Raw genomic sequence first — 23,223 nt, 5'->3', positions numbered from 1 at the left:
ATGTTTTATAAGCATTTTTAATTTTATTGCTTAAATCGCATTTTCTCGGCGAGCTGAGCACTTTTTCTGAATTGTGCCGCTCCCGTCACTCTGGTTAGGTTGGCATGGAAAAAAACGCTCTCGGGTGCTTTAGAGTGCCGAGTTTATCACTGCGCATGAAGAAATGACCACCTCCAACGTTTGGTTTATGTTTTATAAGCATTTTTAATTTTATTGCTTAAATCGCATTTTCTCGGCGAGCTGAGCACTTTTTCTGAATTGTGCCGCTCCCGTCACTCTGGTTAGGTTGGCATCGAAAAAAACGCTCTCGGGTGCTTTAGAGTGCCGAGTTTATTACTGCGCATTAAGAAATGACCACCTCCAACGTTTGGTTTATGTTTTATAAGCATTTTTAATTTTATTGCTTAAATCGCATTTTCTCGGCGAGCTGAGCACTTTTTCTGAATTGTGCCGCTCCCGTCACTCTGGTTAGGTTGGCATCGAAAAAAACGCTCTCGGGTGCTTTAGAGTGCCGAGTTTATCACTGCGCATGAAGAAATGACCACCTCCAACGTTTGGTTTATGTTTAATAAGCATTTTTAATTTTATTGCTTAAATCGCATTTTCTCGGCGAGCTGAGCACTTTTTCTGAATTGTGCCGCTCCCGTCACTCTGGTTAGGTTGGCATCGAAAAAAACGCTCTCGGGTGCTTTAGAGTGCCGACTTTATCACTGCGCATGAAGAAATGACCACCTCCAACGTTTGGTTTATGTTTTATAAGCATTTTTAATTTTATTGCTTAAATCGCATTTTCTCGGCGAGCTGAGCACTTTTTCTGAATTGTGCCGCGCCCGTCACTCTGGTTAGGTTGGCATCGAAAAAAACGCTCACGGGTGCTTTAGAGTGCCGAGTTTATTACTGCGCATTAAGAAATGACCACCTCCAACGTTTGGTTTATGTTTTATAAGCATTTTTAATTTTATTGCTTAAATCGCATTTTCTCGGCGAGCTGAGCACTTTTTCTGAATTGTGCCGCTCCCGTCACTCTGGTTAGGTTGGCATCGAAAAAAACGCTCTCGGGTGCTTTAGAGTGCCGAGTTTATCACTGCGCATGAAGAAATGACCACCTCCAACGTTTGGTTTATGTTTAATAAGCATTTTTAATTTTATTGCTTGAATCGCATTTTCTCGGCGAGCTGAGCACTTTTTCTGAATTGTGCCGCTCCCGTCACTCTGGTTAGGTTGGCATCGAAAAAAACGCTCTCGGGTGCTTTAGAGTGCCGACTTTATCACTGCGCATGAAGAAATGACCACCTCCAACGTTTGGTTTATGTTTTATAAGCATTTTTAATTTTATTGCTTAAATCGCATTTTCTCGGCGAGCTGAGCACTTTTTCTGAATTGTGCCGCGCCCGTCACTCTGGTTAGGTTGGCATCGAAAAAAACGCTCACGGGTGCTTTAGAGTGCCGAGTTTATTACTGCGCATTAAGAAATGACCACCTCCAACGTTTGGTTTATGTTTTATAAGCATTTTTAATTTTATTGCTTAAATCGCATTTTCTCGGCGAGCTGAGCACTTTTTCTGAATTGTGCCGCTCCCGTCACTCTGGTTAGGTTGGCATCGAAAGAAACGCTCACGGGTGCTTTAGAGTGCCGAGTTTATTACTGCGCATTAAGAAATGACCACCTCCAACGTTTGGTTTATGTTTTATAAGCATTTTTAATTTTATTGCTTAAATCGCATTTTCTCGGCGAGCTGAGCACTTTTTCTGAATTGTGCCGCTCCCGTCACTCTGGTTAGGTTGGCATCGAAAAAAACGCTCTCGGGTGCTTTAGAGTGCCGAGTTATTCACTGCGCATGAAGAAATGACCACCTCCAACGTTTGGTTTATGTTTTATAAGCATTTTTAATTTTATTGCTTAAATCGCATTTTCTCGGCGAGCTGAGCACTTTTTCTGAATTGTGCCGCTCCCGTCACTCTGGTTAGGTTGGCATCGAAAAAAACGCTCTCGGGTGCTTTAGAGTGCCGAGTTTATCACTGCGCATGAAGAAATGACCACCTCCAACGTTTAATTTATGTTTTATAAGCATTTTTAATTTTATTGCTTTAATCGCATTTTCTCGGCGAGCTGAGCGCTTTTTCTGAATTGTGCCGCTCCCGTAACTCTGGTTAGGTTGGCATCGAAAAAAACGCTCTCGGGTGCTTTAGAGTGCCGAGTTTATTACTGCGCATTGAGAAATGACCACCTCCAACGTTTGGTTTATGTTTTATAAGCATTTTTAATTTTATTGCTTAAATCGCATTTTCTCGGCGAGCTGAGCACTTTTTCTGAATTGTGCCGCTCCCGTCACTCTGGTTAGGTTGGCATCGAAAAAAACGCTCTCGGGTGCTTTAGAGTGCCGAGTTTATTACTGCGCATTAAGAAATGACCACCTCCAACGTTTGGTTTATGTTTTATAAGCATTTTTAATTTTATTGCTTAAATCGCATTTTCTCGGCGAGCTGAGCGCTTTTTCTGAATTGTGCCGCTCCCGTCACTCTGGTTAGGTTGGCATCGAAAAAAACGCTCTCGGGTGCTTTAGAGTGCCGAGTTTATCACTGCGCATGAAGAAATGACCACCTCCAACGTTTGGTTTATGTTTTATAAGCATTTTTAATTTTATTGCTTAAATCGCATTTTCTCGGCGAGCTGAGCGCTTTTTCTGAATTGTGCCGCTCCCGTAACTCTGGTTAGGTTGGCATCGAAAAAAACGCTCTCGGGTGCTTTAGAGTGCCGAGTTTATCACTGCGCATGAAGAAATGACCACTTCCAACGTTTGGTTTATGTTTTATAAGCATTTTTAATTTTATTGCTTAAATCGCATTTTCTCGGCGAGCTGAGCACTTTTTCTGAATTGTGCCGCTCCCGTCACTCTGGTTAGGTTGGCATCGAAAAAAACGCTCTCGGGTGCTCTAGAGTGCCGAGTTTATTACTGCGCATTAAGAAATGACCACCTCCAACGTTTGGTTTATGTTTTATAAGCATTTTTAATTTTATTGCTTAAATCGCATTTTCTCGGCGAGCTGAGCACTTTTTCTGAATTGTGCCGCTCCCGTCACTCTGGTTAGGTTGGCATCGAAAAAAACGCTCTCGGGTGCTTTAGAGTGACCACCTCCAACGTTTGGTTTATGTTTTATAAGCATTTTTAATTTTATTGCTTAAATCGCATTTTCTCGGCGAGCTGAGCACTTTTTCTGAATTGTGCCGCTCCCGTCACTCTGGTTAGGTTGGCATCGAAAAAAACGCTCTCAGGTGCTTTAGAGTGCCGAGTTATTCACTGCGCATGAAGAAATGACCACCTCCAACGTTTGGTTTATGTTTTATAAGCATTTTTAATTTTATTGCTTAAATCGCATTTTCTCGGCGAGCTGAGCACTTTTTCTGAATTGTGCCGCTCCCGTCACTCTGGTTAGGTTGGCATCGAAAAAAACGCTCTCGGGTGCTTTAGAGTGCCGAGTTTATCACTGCGCATGAAGAAATGACCACCTCCAACGTTTAATTTATGTTTTATAAGCATTTTTAATTTTATTGCTTTAATCGCATTTTCTCGGCGAGCTGAGCGCTTTTTCTGAATTGTGCCGCTCCCGTAACTCTGGTTAGGTTGGCATCGAAAAAAACGCTCTCGGGTGCTTTAGAGTGCCGAGTTTATTACTGCGCATTGAGAAATGACCACCTCCAACGTTTGGTTTATGTTTTATAAGCATTTTTAATTTTATTGCTTAAATCGCATTTTCTCGGCGAGCTGAGCACTTTTTCTGAATTGTGCCGCTCCCGTCACTCTGGTTAGGTTGGCATCGAAAAAAACGCTCTCGGGTGCTTTAGAGTGCCGAGTTTATTACTGCGCATTAAGAAATGACCACCTCCAACGTTTGGTTTATGTTTTATAAGCATTTTTAATTTTATTGCTTAAATCGCATTTTCTCGGCGAGCTGAGCGCTTTTTCTGAATTGTGCCGCTCCCGTCACTCTGGTTAGGTTGGCATCGAAAAAAACGCTCTCGGGTGCTTTAGAGTGCCGAGTTTATCACTGCGCATGAAGAAATGACCACCTCCAACGTTTGGTTTATGTTTTATAAGCATTTTTAATTTTATTGCTTAAATCGCATTTTCTCGGCGAGCTGAGCGCTTTTTCTGAATTGTGCCGCTCCCGTAACTCTGGTTAGGTTGGCATCGAAAAAAACGCTCTCGGGTGCTTTAGAGTGCCGAGTTTATCACTGCGCATGAAGAAATGACCACTTCCAACGTTTGGTTTATGTTTTATAAGCATTTTTAATTTTATTGCTTAAATCGCATTTTCTCGGCGAGCTGAGCACTTTTTCTGAATTGTGCCGCTCCCGTCACTCTGGTTAGGTTGGCATCGAAAAAAACGCTCTCGGGTGCTCTAGAGTGCCGAGTTTATTACTGCGCATTAAGAAATGACCACCTCCAACGTTTGGTTTATGTTTTATAAGCATTTTTAATTTTATTGCTTAAATCGCATTTTCTCGGCGAGCTGAGCACTTTTTCTGAATTGTGCCGCTCCCGTCACTCTGGTTAGGTTGGCATCGAAAAAAACGCTCTCGGGTGCTTTAGAGTGACCACCTCCAACGTTTGGTTTATGTTTTATAAGCATTTTTAATTTTATTGCTTAAATCGCATTTTCTCGGCGAGCTGAGCACTTTTTCTGAATTGTGCCGCTCCCGTCACTCTGGTTAGGTTGGCATCGAAAAAAACGCTCTCAGGTGCTTTAGAGTGCCGAGTTATTCACTGCGCATGAAGAAATGACCACCTCCAACGTTTGGTTTATGTTTTATAAGCATTTTTAATTTTATTGCTTAAATCGCATTTTCTCGGCGAGCTGAGCACTTTTTCTGAATTGTGTCGCTCCCGTCACTCTGGTTAGGTTGGCATCGAAAAAAACGCTCTCGGGTGCTTTAGAGTGCCGAGTTTATCACTGCGCATGAAGAAATGACCACCTCCAACGTTTGGTTTATGTTTTATAAGCATTTTTAATTTTATTGCTTAAATCGCATTTTCTCGGCGAGCTGAGCGCTTTTTCTGAATTGTGCCGCTCCCATCACTCTGGTTAGGTTGGCATCGAAAAAAACGCTCTCGGGTGCTTTAGAGTGCCGAGTTATTCACTGCGCATGAAGAAATGACCACCTCCAATGTTTGGTTTATGTTTAATAAGCATTTTTAATTTTATTGCTTAAATCGCATTTTCTCGGCGAGCTGAGCGCTTTTTCTGAATTGTGCCGCTCCCGTCACTCTGGTTAGGTTGGCATCGAAAAAAACGCTCTCGGGTGCTTTAGAGTGCCGAGTTATTCACTGCGCATGAAGAAATGACCACCTCCAACGTTTGGTTTATGTTTAATAAGCATTTTTAATTTTATTGCTTAAATCGCATTTTCTCGGCGAGCTGAGGACTTTTTCGTAATTGTGCCGCTCCCGTCACTCTGGTTAGGTTGGCATCGAAAAAAACGCTCTCGGGTGCTTTAGAGTGCCGAGTTTATTACTGCGCATTAGGAAATGACCACCTCCAACGTTTGGTTTATGTTTTATAAGCATTTTTAATTTTATTGCTTAAATCGCATTTTCTCGGCGAGCTGAGCGCTTTTTCTGAATTGTGCCGCTCCCGTCACTCTGGTTAGGTTGGCATCGAAAAAAACGCTCTCGGGTGCTTTAGAGTGCCGAGTTATTCACTGCGCATGAAGAAAAGACCACCTCCAACGTTTGGTTTATGTTTTATAAGCATTTTAAATTTTATTGCTTAAATCGCATTTTCTCGGCGAGCTGAGCACTTTTTCTGAATTGTGCCGCTCCCGTCACTCTGGTTAGGTTGGCATCGAAAAAAACGCTCTCGGGTGCTTTAGAGTGCCGAGTTTATTACTGCTCATTAAGAAATGACCACCTCCAACGTTTGGTTTATGTTTTATAAGCATTTTTAATTTTATTGCTTAAATCGCATTTTCTCGGCGAGCTGAGCACTTTTTCTGAATTGTGCCGCTCCCGTCACTCTGGTTAGGTTGGCATCGAAAAAAACGCTCTCGGGTGCTTTAGAGTGCCGAGTTTATTACTGCGCATTAAGAAATGACCACCTCCAACGTTTGGTTTATGTTTTATAAGCATTTTTAATTTTATTGCTTAAATCGCATTTTCTCGGCGAGCTGAGCACTTTTTCTGAATTGTGCCGCTCCCGTCACTCTGGTTAGGTTGGCATCGAAAAAAACGCTATCGGGTGCTTTAGAGTGCCGAGTTATTCACTGCGCATGAAGAAATGACCACCTCCAACGTTTGGTTTATGTTTAATAAGCATTTTTAATTTTATTGCTTAAATCGCATTTTCTCGGCGAGCTGAGCACTTTTTCTGAATTGTGCCGCTCCCGTCACTCTGGTTAGGTTGGCATCGAAAAAAACGCTCTCGGGTGCTTTAGAGTGCCGAGTTTATTACTGCGCATTAAGAAATGACCACCTCCAACGTTTGGTTTATGTTTTATAAGCATTTTTAATTTTATTGCTTAAATCGCATTTTCTCGGCGAGCTGAGCGCTTTTTCTGAATTGTGCCGCTCCCGTCACTCTGGTTAGGTTGGCATCGAAAAAAACGCTCTCGGGTGCTTTAGAGTGCCGAGTTTATTACTGCGCATTAAGAAATGACCACCTCCAACGTTTGGTTTATGTTTTATAAGCATTTTTAATTTTATTGCTTAAATCGCATTTTCTCGGCGAGCTGAGCACTTTTTCTGAATTGTGCCGCTCCCGTCACTCTGGTTAGGTTGGCATCGAAAAAAACGCTCTCGGGTGCTTTAGAGTGCCGAGTTATTCACTGCGCACGAAGAAATGACCACCTCCAACGTTTGGTTTATGTTTTATAAGCATTTTTAATTTTATTGCTTAAATCGCATTTTCTCGGCGAGCTGAGCGCTTTTTCTGAATTGTGCCGCTCCCGTCACTCTGGTTAGGTTGGCATCGAAAAAAACGCTCTCGGGTGCTTTAGAGTGCCGAGTTTATTACTGCGCATTAAGAAATGACCACCTCCAACGTTTGGTTTATGTTTTATAAGCATTTTTAATTTTATTGCTTAAATCGCATTTTCTCGGCGAGCTGAGCGCTTTTTCTGAATTGTGCCGCTCCCGTCACTCTGGTTAGGTTGGCATCGAAAAAAACGCTCTCGGGTGCTTTAGAGTGCCGAGTTTATTACTGCGCATTAAGAAATGACCACCTCCAACGTTTGGTTTATGTTTTATAAGCATTTTTAATTTTATTGCTTAAATCGCATTTTCTCGGCGAGCTGAGCACTTTTTCTGAATTGTGCCGCTCCCGTCACTCTGGTTAGGTTGGCATCGAAAAAAACGCTCTCGGGTGCTTTAGAGTGCCGAGTTATTCACTGCGCACGAAGAAATGACCACCTCCAACGTTTGGTTTATGTTTAATAAGCATTTTTAATTTTATTGCTTAAATCGCATTTTCTCGGCGAGCTGAGCACTTTTTCTGAATTGTGCCGCTCCCGTCACTCTGGTTAGGTTGGCATCGAAAAAAACGCTCTCGGGTGCTCTAGAGTGCCGAGTTTATTACTGCGCATTAAGAAATGACCACCTCCAACGTTTGGTTTATGTTTTATAAGCATTTTTAATTTTATTGCTTAAATCGCATTTTCTCGGCGAGCTGAGCACTTTTTCTGAATTGTGCCGCTCCCGTCACTCTGGTTAGGTTGGCATCGAAAAAAACGCTCTCGGGTGCTTTAGAGTGCCGAGTTTATTACTGCGCATTAAGAAATGACCACCTCCAACGTTTGGTTTATGTTTTATAAGCATTTTTAATTTTATTGCTTAAATCGCATTTTCTCGGCGAGCTGAGCACTTTTTCTGAATTGTGCCGCTCCCGTCACTTGGCATCGAAAAAAACGCTCTCGGGTGCTTTAGAGTGCCGAGTTATTCACTGCGCATGAAGAAATGACCACCTCCAACGTTTGGTTTATGTTTTATAAGCATTTTTAATTTTATTGCTTAAATCGCATTTTCTCGGCGAGCTGAGCGCTTTTTCTGAATTGTGCCGCTCCCGTCACTCTGGTTAGGTTGGCATCGAAAAAAACGCTCTCGGGTGCTTTAGAGTGCTGAGTTTATTACTGCGCATTAAGAAATGACCACCTCCAACGTTTGGTTTATGTTTTATAAGCATTTTTAATTTTATTGCTTAAATCGCATTTTCTCGGCGAGCTGAGCGCTTTTTCTGAATTGTGCCGCTCCCGTCACTCTGGTTAGGTTGGCATCGAAAAAAACGCTCTCGGGTGCTTTAGAGTGCCGAGTTTATTACTGCGCATTAAGAAATGACCACCTCCAACGTTTGGTTTATGTTTTATAAGCATTTTTAATTTTATTGCTTAAATCGCATTTTCTCGGCGAGCTGAGCACTTTTTTCTGAATTGTGCCGCTCCCGTCACTCTGGTTAGGTTGGCATCGAAAAAAACGCTCTCGGGTGCTTTAGAGTGCCGAGTTATTCACTGCGCACGAAGAAATGACCACCTCCAACGTTTGGTTTATGTTTTATAAGCATTTTTAATTTTATTGCTTAAATCGCATTTTCTCGGCGAGCTGAGCGCTTTTTCTGAATTGTGCCGCTCCCGTCACTCTGGTTAGGTTGGCATCGAAAAAAACGCTCTCGGGTGCTTTAGAGTGCCGAGTTTATTACTGCGCATTAAGAAATGACCACCTCCAACGTTTGGTTTATGTTTTATAAGCATTTTTAATTTTATTGCTTAAATCGCATTTTCTCGGCGAGCTGAGCGCTTTTTCTGAATTGTGCCGCTCCCGTCACTCTGGTTAGGTTGGCATCGAAAAAAACGCTCTCGGGTGCTTTAGAGTGCCGAGTTTATTACTGCGCATTAAGAAATGACCACCTCCAACGTTTGGTTTATGTTTTATAAGCATTTTTAATTTTATTGCTTAAATCGCATTTTCTCGGCGAGCTGAGCACTTTTTCTGAATTGTGCCGCTCCCGTCACTCTGGTTAGGTTGGCATCGAAAAAAACGCTCTCGGGTGCTTTAGAGTGCCGAGTTATTCACTGCGCACGAAGAAATGACCACCTCCAACGTTTGGTTTATGTTTAATAAGCATTTTTAATTTTATTGCTTAAATCGCATTTTCTCGGCGAGCTGAGCACTTTTTCTGAATTGTGCCGCTCCCGTCACTCTGGTTAGGTTGGCATCGAAAAAAACGCTCTCGGGTGCTCTAGAGTGCCGAGTTTATTACTGCGCATTAAGAAATGACCACCTCCAACGTTTGGTTTATGTTTTATAAGCATTTTTAATTTTATTGCTTAAATCGCATTTTCTCGGCGAGCTGAGCACTTTTTCTGAATTGTGCCGCTCCCGTCACTCAGGTTGGCATCGAAAAAAACGCTCTCGGGTGCTTTAGAGTGCCGAGTTTATTACTGCGCATTAAGAAATGACCACCTCCAACGTTTGGTTTATGTTTTATAAGCATTTTTAATTTTATTGCTTAAATCGCATTTTCTCGGCGAGCTGAGCACTTTTTCTGAATTGTGCCGCTCCCGTCACTCTGGTTAGGTTGGCATCGAAAAAAACGCTCTCGGGTGCTTTAGAGTGCCGAGTTATTCACTGCGCATGAAGAAATGACCACCTCCAATGTTTGGTTTATGTTTAATAAGCATTTTTAATTTTATTGCTTAAATCGCATTTTCTCGGCGAGCTGAGCGCTTTTTCTGAATTGTGCCGCTCCCGTCACTCTGGTTAGGTTGGCATCGAAAAAAACGCTCTCGGGTGCTTTAGAGTGCCGAGTTATTCACTGCGCATGAAGAAATGACCACCTCCAACGTTTGGTTTATGTTTAATAAGCATTTTTAATTTTATTGCTTAAATCGCATTTTCTCGGCGAGCTGAGCACTTTTTCTGAATTGTGCCGCTCCCGTCACTCTGGTTAGGTTGGCATCGAAAAAAACGCTCTCGGGTGCTTTAGAGTGCCGAGTTTATTACTGCGCATTAGGAAATGACCACCTCCAACGTTTGGTTTATGTTTTATAAGCATTTTTAATTTTATTGCTTAAATCGCATTTTCTCGGCGAGCTGAGCGCTTTTTCTGAATTGTGCCGCTCCCGTCACTCTGGTTAGGTTGGCATCGAAAAAAAGGCTCTCGGGTGCTTTAGAGTGCCGAGTTTATTACTGCGCATTAAGAAATGACCACCTCCAACGTTTGGTTTATGTTTTATAAGCATTTTTAATTTTATTGCTTAAATCGCATTTTCTCGGCGAGCTGAGCACTTTTTCTGAATTGTGCCGCTCCCGTCACTCTGGTTAGGTTGGCATCGAAAAAAACGCTCTCGGGTGCTTTAGAGTGCCGAGTTTATTACTGCGCATTGAGAAATGACCACCTCCAACGTTTGGTTTATGTTTTATAAGCATTTTTAATTTTATTGCTTAAATCGCATTTTCTCGCGGCGAGCTGAGCACTTTTTCTGAATTGTGCCGCTCCCGTCACTCTGGTTAGGTTGGCATCGAAAAAAACGCTCTCGGGTGCTTTAGAGTGCCGAGTTTATTACTGCGCATTAAGAAATGACCACCTCCAACGTTTGGTTTATGTTTTATAAGCATTTTTAATTTTATTGCTTAAATCGCATTTTCTCGGCGAGCTGAGCGCTTTTTCTGAATTGTGCCGCTCCCGTCACTCTGGTTAGGTTGGCATCGAAAAAAACGCTCTCGGGTGCTTTAGAGTGCCGAGTTTATTACTGCGCATTAAGAAATGACCACCTCCAACGTTTGGTTTATGTTTTATAAGCATTTTTAATTTTATTGCTTAAATCGCATTTTCTCGGCGAGCTGAGCACTTTTTCTGAATTGTGCCGCTCCCGTCACTCTGGTTAGGTTGGCATCGAAAAAAACGCTCTCGGGTGCTTTAGAGTGCCGAGTTTATCACTGCGCATGAAGAAATGACCACCTCCAACGTTTGGTTTATGTTTTATAAGCATTTTTAATTTTATTGCTTAAATCGCATTTTCTCGGCGAGCTGAGCGCTTTTTCTGAATTGTGCCGCTCCCGTCACTCTGGTTAGGTTGGCATCGAAAAAAACGCTCTCGGGTGCTTTAGAGTGCCGAGTTATTCACTGCGCATGAAGAAATGACCACCTCCAATGTTTGGTTTATGTTTAATAAGCATTTTTAATTTTATTGCTTAAATCGCATTTTCTCGGCGAGCTGAGCGCTTTTTCTGAATTGTGCCGCTCCCGTCACTCTGGTTAGGTTGGCATCGAAAAAAACGCTCTCGGGTGCTTTAGAGTGCCGAGTTATTCACTGCGCATGAAGAAATGACCACCTCCAACGTTTGGTTTATGTTTAATAAGCATTTTTAATTTTATTGCTTAAATCGCATTTTCTCGGCGAGCTGAGCACTTTTTCTGAATTGTGCCGCTCCCGTCACTCTGGTTAGGTTGGCATCGAAAAAAACGCTCTCGGGTGCTTTAGAGTGCCGAGTTTATTACTGCGCATTAAGAAATGACCACCTCCAAAATTTGGTTTATGTTTTATAAGCATTTTTAATTTTATTGCTTAAATCGCATTTTCTCGGCGAGCTGAGCACTTTTTCTGAATTGTGCCGCTCCCGTCACTCTGGTTAGGTTGGCATCGAAAAAAACGCTCTCGGGTGCTTTAGAGTGCCGAGTTTATTACTGCGCATTAAGAAATGACCACCTCCAACGTTTGGTTTATGTTTTATAAGCATTTTTAATTTTATTGCTTAAATCGCATTTTCTCGGCGAGCTGAGCACTTTTTCTGAATTGTGCCGCTCCCGTCACTCTGGTTAGGTTGGCATCGAAAAAAACGCTCTCGGGTGCTTTAGAGTGCCGAGTTTATTACTGCGCATTAAGAAATGACCACCTCCAACGTTTGGTTTATGTTTTATAAGCATTTTTAATTTTATTGCTTAAATCGCATTTTCTCGGCGAGCTGAGCACTTTTTCTGAATTGTGCCGCTCCCGTCACTCTGGTTAGGTTGGCATCGAAAAAAACGCTCTCGGGTGCTTTAGAGTGCCGAGTTATTCACTGCGCATGAAGAAATGACCACCTCCAACGTTTGGTTTATGTTTAATAAGCATTTTTAATTTTATTGCTTGAATCGCATTTTCTCGGCGAGCTGAGCACTTTTTCTGAATTGTGCCGCTCCCGTCACTCTGGTTAGGTTGGCATCGAAAAAAACGCTCTCGGGTGCTTTAGAGTGCCGAGTTTATCACTGCGCATGAAGAAATGACCACCTCCAACGTTTGGTTTATGTTTTATAAGCATTTTTAATTTTATTGCTTAAATCGCATTTTCTCGGCGAGCTGAGCACTTTTTCTGAATTGTGCCGCTCCCGTCACTCTGGTTAGGTTGGCATCGAAAAAAACGCTCTCGGGTGCTTTAGAGTGCCGAGTTTATCACTGCGCATGAATAAATGACCACCTCCAACGTTTGGTTTATGTTTTATAAGCATTTTTAATTTTATTGCTTAAATCGCATTTTCTCGGCGAGCTGAGCGCTTTTTCTGAATTGTGCCGCTCCCGTCACTCTGGTTAGGTTGGCATCGAAAAAAACGCTCTCGGGTGCTTTAGAGTGCCGAGTTTATTACTGCGCATTAAGAAATGACCACCTCCAACGTTTGGTTTATGTTTTATAAGCATTTTTAATTTTATTGCTTAAATCGCATTTTCTCGGCGAGCTGAGCACTTTTTCTGAATTGTGCCGCTCCCGTCACTCTGGTTAGGTTGGCATCGAAAAAAACGCTCTCGGGTGCTTTAGAGTGCCGAGTTTATTACTGCGCATTAAGAAATGACCACCTCCAACGTTTGGTTTATGTTTTATAAGCATTTTTAATTTTATTGCTTAAATCGCATTTTCTCGGCGAGCTGAGCGCTTTTTCTGAATTGTGCCGCTCCCGTCACTCTGGTTAGGTTGGCATCGAAAAAAACGCTCTCGGGTACTTTAGAGTGCCGAGTTATTCACTGCGCATGAAGAAATGACCACCTCCAACGTTTGGTTTATGTTTAATAAGCATTTTTAATTTTATTGCTTAAATCGCATTTTCTCGGCGAGCTGAGCACTTTTTCTGAATTGTGCCGCTCCCGTCACTCTGGTTAGGTTGGCATCGAAAAAAACGCTCTCGGGTGCTTTAGAGTGCCGAGTTTATTACTGCGCATTAAGAAATGACCACCTCCAACGTTTGGTTTATGTTTTATAAGCATTTTTAATTTTATTGCTTAAATCGCATTTTCTCGGCGAGCTGAGCACTTTTTCTGAATTGTGCCGCTCCCGTCACTCTGGTTAGGTTGGCATCGAAAAAAACGCTCTCGGGTGCTTTAGAGTGCCGAGTTTATTACTGCGCATTAAGAAATGACCACCTCCAACGTTTGGTTTATGTTTTATAAGCATTTTTAATTTTATTGCTTAAATCGCATTTTCTCGGCGAGCTGAGCACTTTTTCTGAATTGTGCCGCTCCCGTCACTTGGCATCGAAAAAAACGCTCTCGGGTGCTTTAGAGTGCCGAGTTATTCACTGCGCATGAAGAAATGACCACCTCCAACGTTTGGTTTATGTTTTATAAGCATTTTTAATTTTATTGCTTAAATCGCATTTTCTCGGCGAGCTGAGCGCTTTTTCTGAATTGTGCCGCTCCCGTCACTCTGGTTAGGTTGGCATCGAAAAAAACGCTCTCGGGTGCTTTAGAGTGCTGAGTTTATTACTGCGCATTAAGAAATGACCACCTCCAACGTTTGGTTTATGTTTTATAAGCATTTTTAATTTTATTGCTTGATTCGCATTTTCTCGGCGAGCTGAGCGCTTTTTCTGAATTGTGCCGCTCCCGTCACTCTGGTTAGGTTGGCATCGAAAAAAACGCTCTCGGGTGCTTTAGAGTGCCGAGTTTATTACTGCGCATTAAGAAATGACCACCTCCAACGTTTGGTTTATGTTTTATAAGCATTTTTAATTTTATTGCTTAAATCGCATTTTCTCGGCGAGCTGAGCACTTTTTCTGAATTGTGCCGCTCCCGTCACTCTGGTTAGGTTGGCATCGAAAAAAACGCTCTCGGGTGCTTTAGAGTGCCGAGTTATTCACTGCGCACGAAGAAATGACCACCTCCAACGTTTGGGTTATGTTTTATAAGCATTTTTAATTTTATTGCTTAAATCGCATTTTCTCGGCGAGCTGAGCGCTTTTTCTGAATTGTGCCGCTCCCGTCACTCTGGTTAGGTTGGCATCGAAAAAAACGCTCTCGGGTGCTTTAGAGTGCCGACTTTATTACTGCGCATTAAGAAATGACCACCTCCAACGTTTGGTTTATGTTTTATAAGCATTTTTAATTTTATTGCTTAAATCGCATTTTCTCGGCGAGCTGAGCGCTTTTTCTGAATTGTGCCGCTCCCGTCACTCTGGTTAGGTTGGCATCGAAAAAAACGCTCTCGGGTGCTTTAGAGTGCCGAGTTTATTACTGCGCATTAAGAAATGACCACCTCCAACGTTTGGTTTATGTTTTATAAGCATTTTTAATTTTATTGCTTAAATCGCATTTTCTCGGCGAGCTGAGCACTTTTTCTGAATTGTGCCGCTCCCGTCACTCTGGTTAGGTTGGCATCGAAAAAAACGCTCTCGGGTGCTTTAGAGTGCCGAGTTATTCACTGCGCACGAAGAAATGACCACCTCCAACGTTTGGTTTATGTTTTATAAGCATTTTTAATTTTATTGCTTAAATCGCATTTTCTCGGCGAGCTGAGCGCTTTTTCTGAATTGTGCCGCTCCCGTCACTCTGGTTAGGTTGGCATCGAAAAAAACGCTCTCGGGTGCTTTAGAGTGCCGAGTTTATTACTGCGCATTAAGAAATGACCACCTCCAACGTTTGGTTTATGTTTTATAAGCATTTTTAATTTTATTGCTTAAATCGCATTTTCTCGGCGAGCTGAGCACTTTTTCTGAATTGTGCCGCTCCCGTCACTCTGGTTAGGTTGGCATCGAAAAAAACGCTCTCGGGTGCTTTAGAGTGCCGAGTTTATTACTGCGCATTAAGAAATGACCACCTCCAACGTTTGGTTTATGTTTTATAAGCATTTTTAATTTTATTGCTTAAATCGCATTTTCTCGGCGAGCTGAGCACTTTTTCTGAATTGTGCCGCTCCCGTCACTCTGGTTAGGTTGGCATCGAAAAAAACGCTCTCGGGTGCTTTAGAGTGCCGAGTTATTCACTGCGCATGAAGAAATGACCACCTCCAACGTTTGGTTTATGTTTAATAAGCATTTTTAATTTTATTGCTTAAATCGCATTTTCTCGGCGAGCTGAGCACTTTTTCTGAATTGTGCCGCTCCCGTCACTCTGGTTAGGTTGGCATCGAAAAAAACGCTCTCGGGTGCTTTAGAGTGCCGAGTTTATTACTGCGCATTAAGAAATGACCACCTCCAACGTTTGGTTTATGTTTTATAAGCATTTTTAATTTTATTGCTTAAATCGCATTTTCTCGGCGAGCTGAGCACTTTTTCTGAATTGTGCCGCTCCCGTCACTCTGGTTAGGTTGGCATCGAAAAAAACGCTCTCGGGTGCTTTAGAGTGCCGAGTTTATTACTGCGCATTAAGAAATGACCACCTCCAACGTTTGGTTTATGTTTTATAAGCATTTTTAATTTTATTGCTTAAATCGCATTTTCTCGGCGAGCTGAGCACTTTTTCTGAATTGTGCCGCTCCCGTCACTTGGCATCGAAAAAAACGCTCTCGGGTGCTTTAGAGTGCCGAGTTATTCACTGCGCATGAAGAAATGACCACCTCCAACGTTTGGTTTATGTTTTATAAGCATTTTAAATTTTATTGCTTAAATCGCATTTTCTCGGCGAGCTGAGCGCTTTTTCTGAATTGTGCCGCTCCCGTCACTCTGGTTAGGTTGGCATCGAAAAAAACGCTCTCGGGTGCTTCAGAGTGCTGAGTTTATTACTGCGCATTAAGAAATGACCACCTCCAACGTTTGGTTTATGTTTTATAAGCATTTTTAATTTTATTGCTTAAATCGCATTTTCTCGGCGAGCTGAGCGCTTTTTCTGAATTGTGCCGCTCCCGTCACTCTGGTTAGGTTGGCATCGAAAAAAACGCTCTCGGGTGCTTTAGAGTGCCGAGTTATTCACTGCGCATGAAGAAATGACCACCTCCAATGTTTGGTTTATGTTTAATAAGCATTTTTAATTGTATTGCTTAAATCGCATTTTCTCGGCGAGCTGAGCGCTTTTTCTGAATTGTGCCGCTCCCGTCACTCTGGTTAGGTTGGCATCGAAAAAAACGCTCTCGGGTGCTTTAGAGTGCCGAGTTATTCACTGCGCATGAAGTAATGACCACCTCCAACGTTTGGTTTATGTTTAATAAGCATTTTTAATTTTATTGCTTAAATCGCATTTTCTCGGCGAGCTGAGCACTTTTTCTGAATTGTGCCGCTCCCGTCACTCTGGTTAGGTTGGCATCGAAAAAAACGCTCTCGGGTGCTTTAGAGTGCCGAGTTTATTACTGCGCATTAGGAAATGACCACCTCCAACGTTTGGTTTATGTTTTATAAGCATTTTTAATTTTATTGCTTAAATCGCATTTTCTCGGCGAGCTGAGCGCTTTTTCTGAATTGTGCCGCTCCCGTCACTCTGGTTAGGTTGGCATCGAAAAAAACGCTCTCGGGTGCTTTAGAGTGCCGAGTTTATTACTGCGCATTAAGAAATGACCACCTCCAACGTTTGGTCTATGTTTTATAAGCATTTTTAATTTTATTGCTTAAATCGCATTTTCTCGGCGAGCTGAGCACTTTTTCTGAATTGTGCCGCTCCCGTCACTCTGGTTAGGTTGGCATCGAAAAAAACGCTCTCGGGTGCTTTAGAGTGCCGAGTTTATTACTGCGCATTAAGAAATGACCACCTCCAACGTTTGGTTTATGTTTTATAAGCATTTTTAATTTTATTGCTTAAATCGCATTTTCTCGGCGAGCTGAGCACTTTTTCTGAATTGTGCCGCTCCCGTCACTCTGGTTAGGTTGGCATCGAAAAAAACGCTCTCGGGTGCTTTAGAGTGCCGAGTTTATTACTGCGCATTAAGAAATGACCACCTCCAACGTTTGGTTTATGTTTTATAAGCATTTTTAATTTTATTGCTTAAATCGCATTTTCTCGGCGAGCTGAGCACTTTTTCTGAATTGTGCCGCTCCCGTCACTCTGGTTAGGTTGGCATCGAAAAAAACGCTCTCGGGTGCTTTAGAGTGCCGAGTTTATCACTGCGCATGAAGAAATGACCACCTCCAACGTTTGGTTTATGTTTTATAAGCATTTTTAATTTTATTGCTTAAATCGCATTTTCTCGGCGAGCTGAGCGCTTTTTCTGAATTGTGCCGCTCCCGTCACTCTGGTTAGGTTGGCATCGAAAAAAACGCTCTCGAGTGCTTTAGAGTGCCGAGTTTATCACTGCGCATGAAGAAATGACCACCTCCAACGTTTGGTTTATGTTTTATAAGCATTTTTAATTTTATTGCTTAAATCGCATTTTCTCGGCGAGCTGAGCACTTTTTCTGAATTGTGCCGCTCCCGTCACTCTGGTTAGGTTGGCATCGAAAAAAACGCTCTCGGGTGCTTTAGAGTGCCGAGTTTATCACTGCGCATGAAGAAATGACCACCTCCAACGTTTGGTTTATGTTTTATAAGCATTTTTAATTTTATTGCTTAAATCGCAGTTTCTCGGCGAGCTGAGCGCTTTTTCTGAATTGTGCCTGTCCCGTCACTCTGGTTAGGTTGGCATCGAAAAAAACGCTCTCGGGTGCTTTAGAGTGCCGAGTTATTCACTGCGCATGAAGAAATGACCACCTCCAACGTTTGGTTTATGTTTAATAAGCATTTTTAATTTTATTGCTTAAATCGCATTTTCTCGGCGAGCTGAGCGCTTTTTCTGAATTGTGCCGCTCCCGTCACTCTGGTTAGGTTGGCATCGAAAAAAACGCTCTCGGGTGCTTTAGAGTGCCGAGTTATTCACTGCGCATGAAGAAATGACAACCTCCAACGTTTGGTTTATGTTTAATAAGCATTTTTAATTTTATTGCTTAAATCGCATTTTCTCGGCGAGCTGAGCACTTTTTCTGAATTGTGCCGCTCCCGTCACTCTGGTTAGGTTGGCATCGAAAAAAACGCTCTCGGGTGCTTTAGAGTGCCGAGTTTATTACTGCGCATTAAGAAATGACCACCTCCAACGTTTGGTTTATGTTTTATAAGCATTTTTAATTTTATTGCTTAAATCGCATTTTCTCGGCGAGCTGAGCGCTTTTTCTGAATTGTGCCGCTCCCGTCACTCTGGTTAGGTTGGCATCGAAAAAAACGCTCTCGGGTGCTTTAGAGTGCCGAGTTTATTACTGCGCATTAAGAAATGACCACCTCCAACGTTTGGTCTATGTTTTATAAGCATTTTTAATTTTATTGCTTAAATCGCATTTTCTCGGCGAGCTGAGCACTTTTTCTGAATTGTGCCGCTCCCGTCACTCTGGTTAGGTTGGCATCGAAAAAAACGCTCTCGGGTGCTTTAGAGTGCCGAGTTTATTACTGCGCATTAAGAAATGACCACCTCCAACGTTTGGTTTATGTTTTATAAGCATTTTTAATTTTATTGCTTAAATCGCATTTTCTCGGCGAGCTGAGCACTTTTTCTGAATTGTGCCGCTCCCGTCACTCTGGTTAGGTTGGCATCGAAAAAAACGCTCTCGGGTGCTTTAGAGTGCCGAGTTTATTACTGCGCATTAAGAAATGACCACCTCCAACGTTTGGTTTATGTTTTATAAGCATTTTTAATTTTATTGCTTAAATCGCATTTTCTCGGCGAGCTGAGCACTTTTTCTGAATAGTGCCGCTCCCGTCACTCTGGTTAGGTTGGCATCGAAAAAAACGCTCTCGGGTGCTTTAGAGTGCCGAGTTATTCACTGCGCATGAAGAAATGACCACCTCCAACGTTTGGTTTATGTTTAATAAGCATTTTTAATTTTATTGCTTGAATCGCATTTTCTCGGCGAGCTGAGCACTTTTTCTGAATTGTGCCGCATTTTCTCGGCGAGCTGAGCACTTTTTCTGAATTGTGCCGCTCCCGTCACTCTGGTTAGGTTGGCATCGAAAAAAACGCTCTCGGGTGCTTTAGAGTGCCGAGTTTATTACTGCGCATTAAGAAATGACCACCTCCAACGTTTGGTTTATGTTTTATAAGCATTTTTAATTTTATTGCTTAAATCGCATTTTCTCGGCGAGCTGAGCACTTTTTCTGAATTGTGCCGCTCCCGTCACTCTGGTTAGGTTGGCATCGAAAAAAACGCTCTCGGGTGCTTTAGAGTGCCGAGTTATTCACTGCGCATGAAGAAATGACCACCTCCAACGTTTGGTTTATGTTTTATAAGCATTTTTAATTTTATTGCTTAAATCGCATTTTCTCGGCGAGCTGAGCACTTTTTCTGAATTGTGCCGCTCCCGTCACTCTGGTTAGGTTGGCATCGAAAAAAACGCTCTCGGGTGCTTTAGAGTGCCGAGTTTATCACTGCGCATGAAGAAATGACCACCTCCAACGTTTGGTTTATGTTTTATAAGCATTTTTAATTTTATTGCTTAAATCGCATTTTCTCGGCGAGCTGAGCGCTTTTTCTGAATTGTGCCGCTCCCGTCACTCTGGTTAGGTTGGCATCGAAAAAAACGCTCTCGGGTGCTTTAGAGTGCCGAGTTATTCACTGCGCATGAAGAAATGACCACCTCCAACGTTTGGTTTATGTTTTATAAGCATTTTTAATTTTATTGCTTAAATCGCATTTTCTCGGCGAGCTGAGCGCTTTTTCTGAATTGTGCCGCTCCCGTCACTCTGGTTAGGTTGGCATCGAAAAAAACGCTCTCGGGTGCTTCAGAGTGCTGAGTTTATTACTGCGCATTAAGAAATGACCACCTCCTACGTTTGGTTTATGTTTTATAAGCATTTTTAATTTTATTGCTTAAATCGCATTTTCTCGGCGAGCTGAGCACTTTTTCTGAATTGTGCCGCTCCCGTCACTCTGGTTAGGTTGGCATCGAAAAAAACGCTCTCGGGTGCTTTAGAGTGCCCAGTTATTCACTGCGCATGAAGAAATGACCACCTCCAACGTTTGGTTTATGTTTAATAAGCATTTTTAATTTTATTGCTTGAATCGCATTTTCTCGGCGAGCTGAGCTTTTTTTCTGAATTGTGCCGCTCCCGTCACTCTGGTTAGGTTGGCATCGAAAAAAACGCTCTCGGGTGCTTTAGAGTGCCGAGTTTATCACTGCGCATGAAGAAATGACCACCTCCAACGTTTGGTTTATGTTTTATAAGCATTTTTAATTTTATTGCTTAAATCGCATTTTCTCGGCGAGCTGAGCACTTTTTCTGAATTGTGCCGCTCCCGTCACTCTGGTTAGGTTGGCATCGAAAAAAACGCTCACGGGTGCTTTAGAGTGCCGAGTTTATTACTGCGCATTAAGAAATGACCACCTCCAACGTTTGGTTTATGTTTTATAAGCATTTTTAATTTTATTGCTTAAATCGCATTTTCTCGGCGAGCTGAGCACTTTTTCTGAATTGTGCCGCTCCCGTCACTCTGGTTAGGTTGGCATCGAAAAAAACGCTCTCGGGTGCTTTAGAGTGCCGAGTTATTCACTGCGCATGAAGAAATGACCACCTCCAACGTTTGGTTTATGTTTTATAAGCATTTTTAATTTTATTGCTTAAATCGCATTTTCTCGGCGAGCTGAGCGCTTTTTCTGAATTGTGCCGCTCCCGTAACTCTGGTTAGGTTGGCATCGAAAAAAACGCTCTCGGGTGCTTTAGAGTGCCGAGTTTATTACTGCGCATTAAGAAATGACCACCTCCTACGTTTGGTTTATGTTTTATAAGCATTTTTAATTTTATTGCTTAAATCGCATTTTCTCGGCGAGCTGAGCACTTTTTCTGAATTGTGCCGCTCCCGTCACTCTGGTTAGGTTGGCATCGAAAAAAACGCTCTCGGGTGCTTTAGAGTGCCGAGTTTATTACTGCGCATTAAGAAATGACCACCTCCAACGTTTGGTTTATGTTTTATAAGCATTTTTAATTTTATTGCTTAAATCGCATTTTCTCGGCGCGAGCTGAGCACTTTTTCTGAATTGTGCCGCTCCCGTCACTCTGGTTAGGTTGGCATCGAAAAAAACGCTCACGGGTGCTTTAGAGTGCCGAGTTTATTACTGCGCATTAAGAAATGACCACCTCCAACGTTTGGTTTATGTTTTATAAGCATTTTTAATTTTATTGCTTAAATCGCATTTTCTCGGCGAGCTGAGCACTTTTTCTGAATTGTGCCGCTCCCGTCACTCTGGTTAGGTTGGCATCGAAAAAAACGCTCTCGGGTGCTTTAGAGTGCCGAGTTATTCACTGCGCATGGAGAAATGACCACCTCCAACGTTTGTTTATGTTTTATAAGCATTTTTAATTTTATTGCTTAAATCGCATTTTCTCGGCGAGCTGAGCACTTTTTCTGAATTGTGCCGCTCCCGTCACTCTGGTTAGGTTGGCATCGAAAAAAACGCTCTCGGGTGCTTTAGAGTGCCGAGTTTATCACTGCGCATGAAGAAATGACCACCTCCAACGTTTGGTTTATGTTTTATAAGCATTTTTAATTTTATTGCTTAAATCGCATTTTCTCGGCGAGCTGAGCGCTTTTTCTGAATTGTGCCGCTCCCGTCACTCTGGTTAGGTTGGCATCGAAAAAAACGCTCTCGGGTGCTTTAGAGTGCCGAGTTTATCACTGCGCATGAAGAAATGACCACCTCCAACGTTTGGTTTATGTTTTATAAGCATTTTTAATTTTATTGCTTAAATCGCATTTTCTCGGCGAGCTGAGCGCTTTTTCTGAATTGTGCCGCTCCCGTAACTCTGGTTAGGTTGGCATCGAAAAAAACGCTCTCGGGTGCTTTAGAGTGCCGAGTTTATCACTGCGCATGAAGAAATGACCACTTCCAACGTTTGGTTTATGTTTTATAAGCATTTTTAATTTTATTGCTTAAATCGCATTTTCTCGGCGAGCTGAGCACTTTTTCTGAATTGTGCCGCTCCCGTCACTCTGGTTAGGTTGGCATCGAAAAAAACGCTCTCGGGTGCTCTAGAGTGCCGAGTTTATTACTGCGCATTAAGAAATGACCACCTCCAACGTTTGGTTTATGTTTTATAAGCATTTTTAATTTTATTGCTTAAATCGCATTTTCTCGGCGAGCTGAGCGCTTTTTCTGAATTGTGCCGCTCCCGTCACTCTGGTTAGGTTGGCATCGAAAAAAACGCTCTCGGGTGCTTTAGAGTGCCGAGTTTATTACTGCGCATTAAGAAATGACCACCTCCAACGTTTGGTTTATGTTTTATAAGCATTTTTAATTTTATTGCTTAAATCGCATTTTCTCGGCGAGCTGAGCACTTTTTCTGAATTGTGCCGCTCCCGTCACTCTGGTTAGGTTGGCATCGAAAAAAACGCTCTCGGGTGCTTTAGAGTGCCGAGTTTATCACTGCGCATGAAGAAATGACCACCTCCAACGTTTGGTTTATGTTTTATAAGCATTTTTAATTTTATTGCTTAAATCGCATTTTCTCGGCGAGCTGAGCGCTTTTTCTGAATTGTGCCGCTCCCGTCACTCTGGTTAGGTTGGCATCGAAAAAAACGCTCTCGGGTGCTTTAGAGTGCCGAGTTTATTACTGCGCATTAAGAAATGACCACCTCCAACGTTTGGTTTATGTTTTATAAGCATTTTTAATTTTATTGCTTAAATCGCATTTTCTCGGCGAGCTGAGCACTTTTTCTGAATTGTGCCGCTCCCGTCACTCTGGTTAGGTTGGCATCGAAAAAAACGCTCTCGGGTGCTTTAGAGTGCCGAGTTTATTACTGCGCATTAAGAAATGACCACCTCCAACGTTTGGTTTATGTTTTATAAGCATTTTTAATTTTATTGCTTAAATCGCATTTTCTCGGCGAGCTGAGCACTTTTTCTGAATTGTGCCGCTCCCGTCACTCTGGTTAGGTTGGCATCGAAAAAAACGCTCTCGGGTGCTTTAGAGTGCCGAGTTATTCACTGCGCATGGAGAAATGACCACCTCCAACGTTTGGTTTATGTTTTATAAGCATTTTTAATTTTATTGCTTAAATCGCATTTTCTCGGCGAGCTGAGCGCTTTTTCTGAATTGTGCCGCTCC

This window comes from Syngnathus typhle, linkage group LG2, assembly GCF_033458585.1.
Source record: "Syngnathus typhle isolate RoL2023-S1 ecotype Sweden linkage group LG2, RoL_Styp_1.0, whole genome shotgun sequence".
In the NCBI taxonomy this organism is placed as follows: Eukaryota; Metazoa; Chordata; class Actinopteri; order Syngnathiformes; family Syngnathidae; genus Syngnathus; species Syngnathus typhle.
This window is presented reverse-complemented; position numbering follows the sequence as displayed.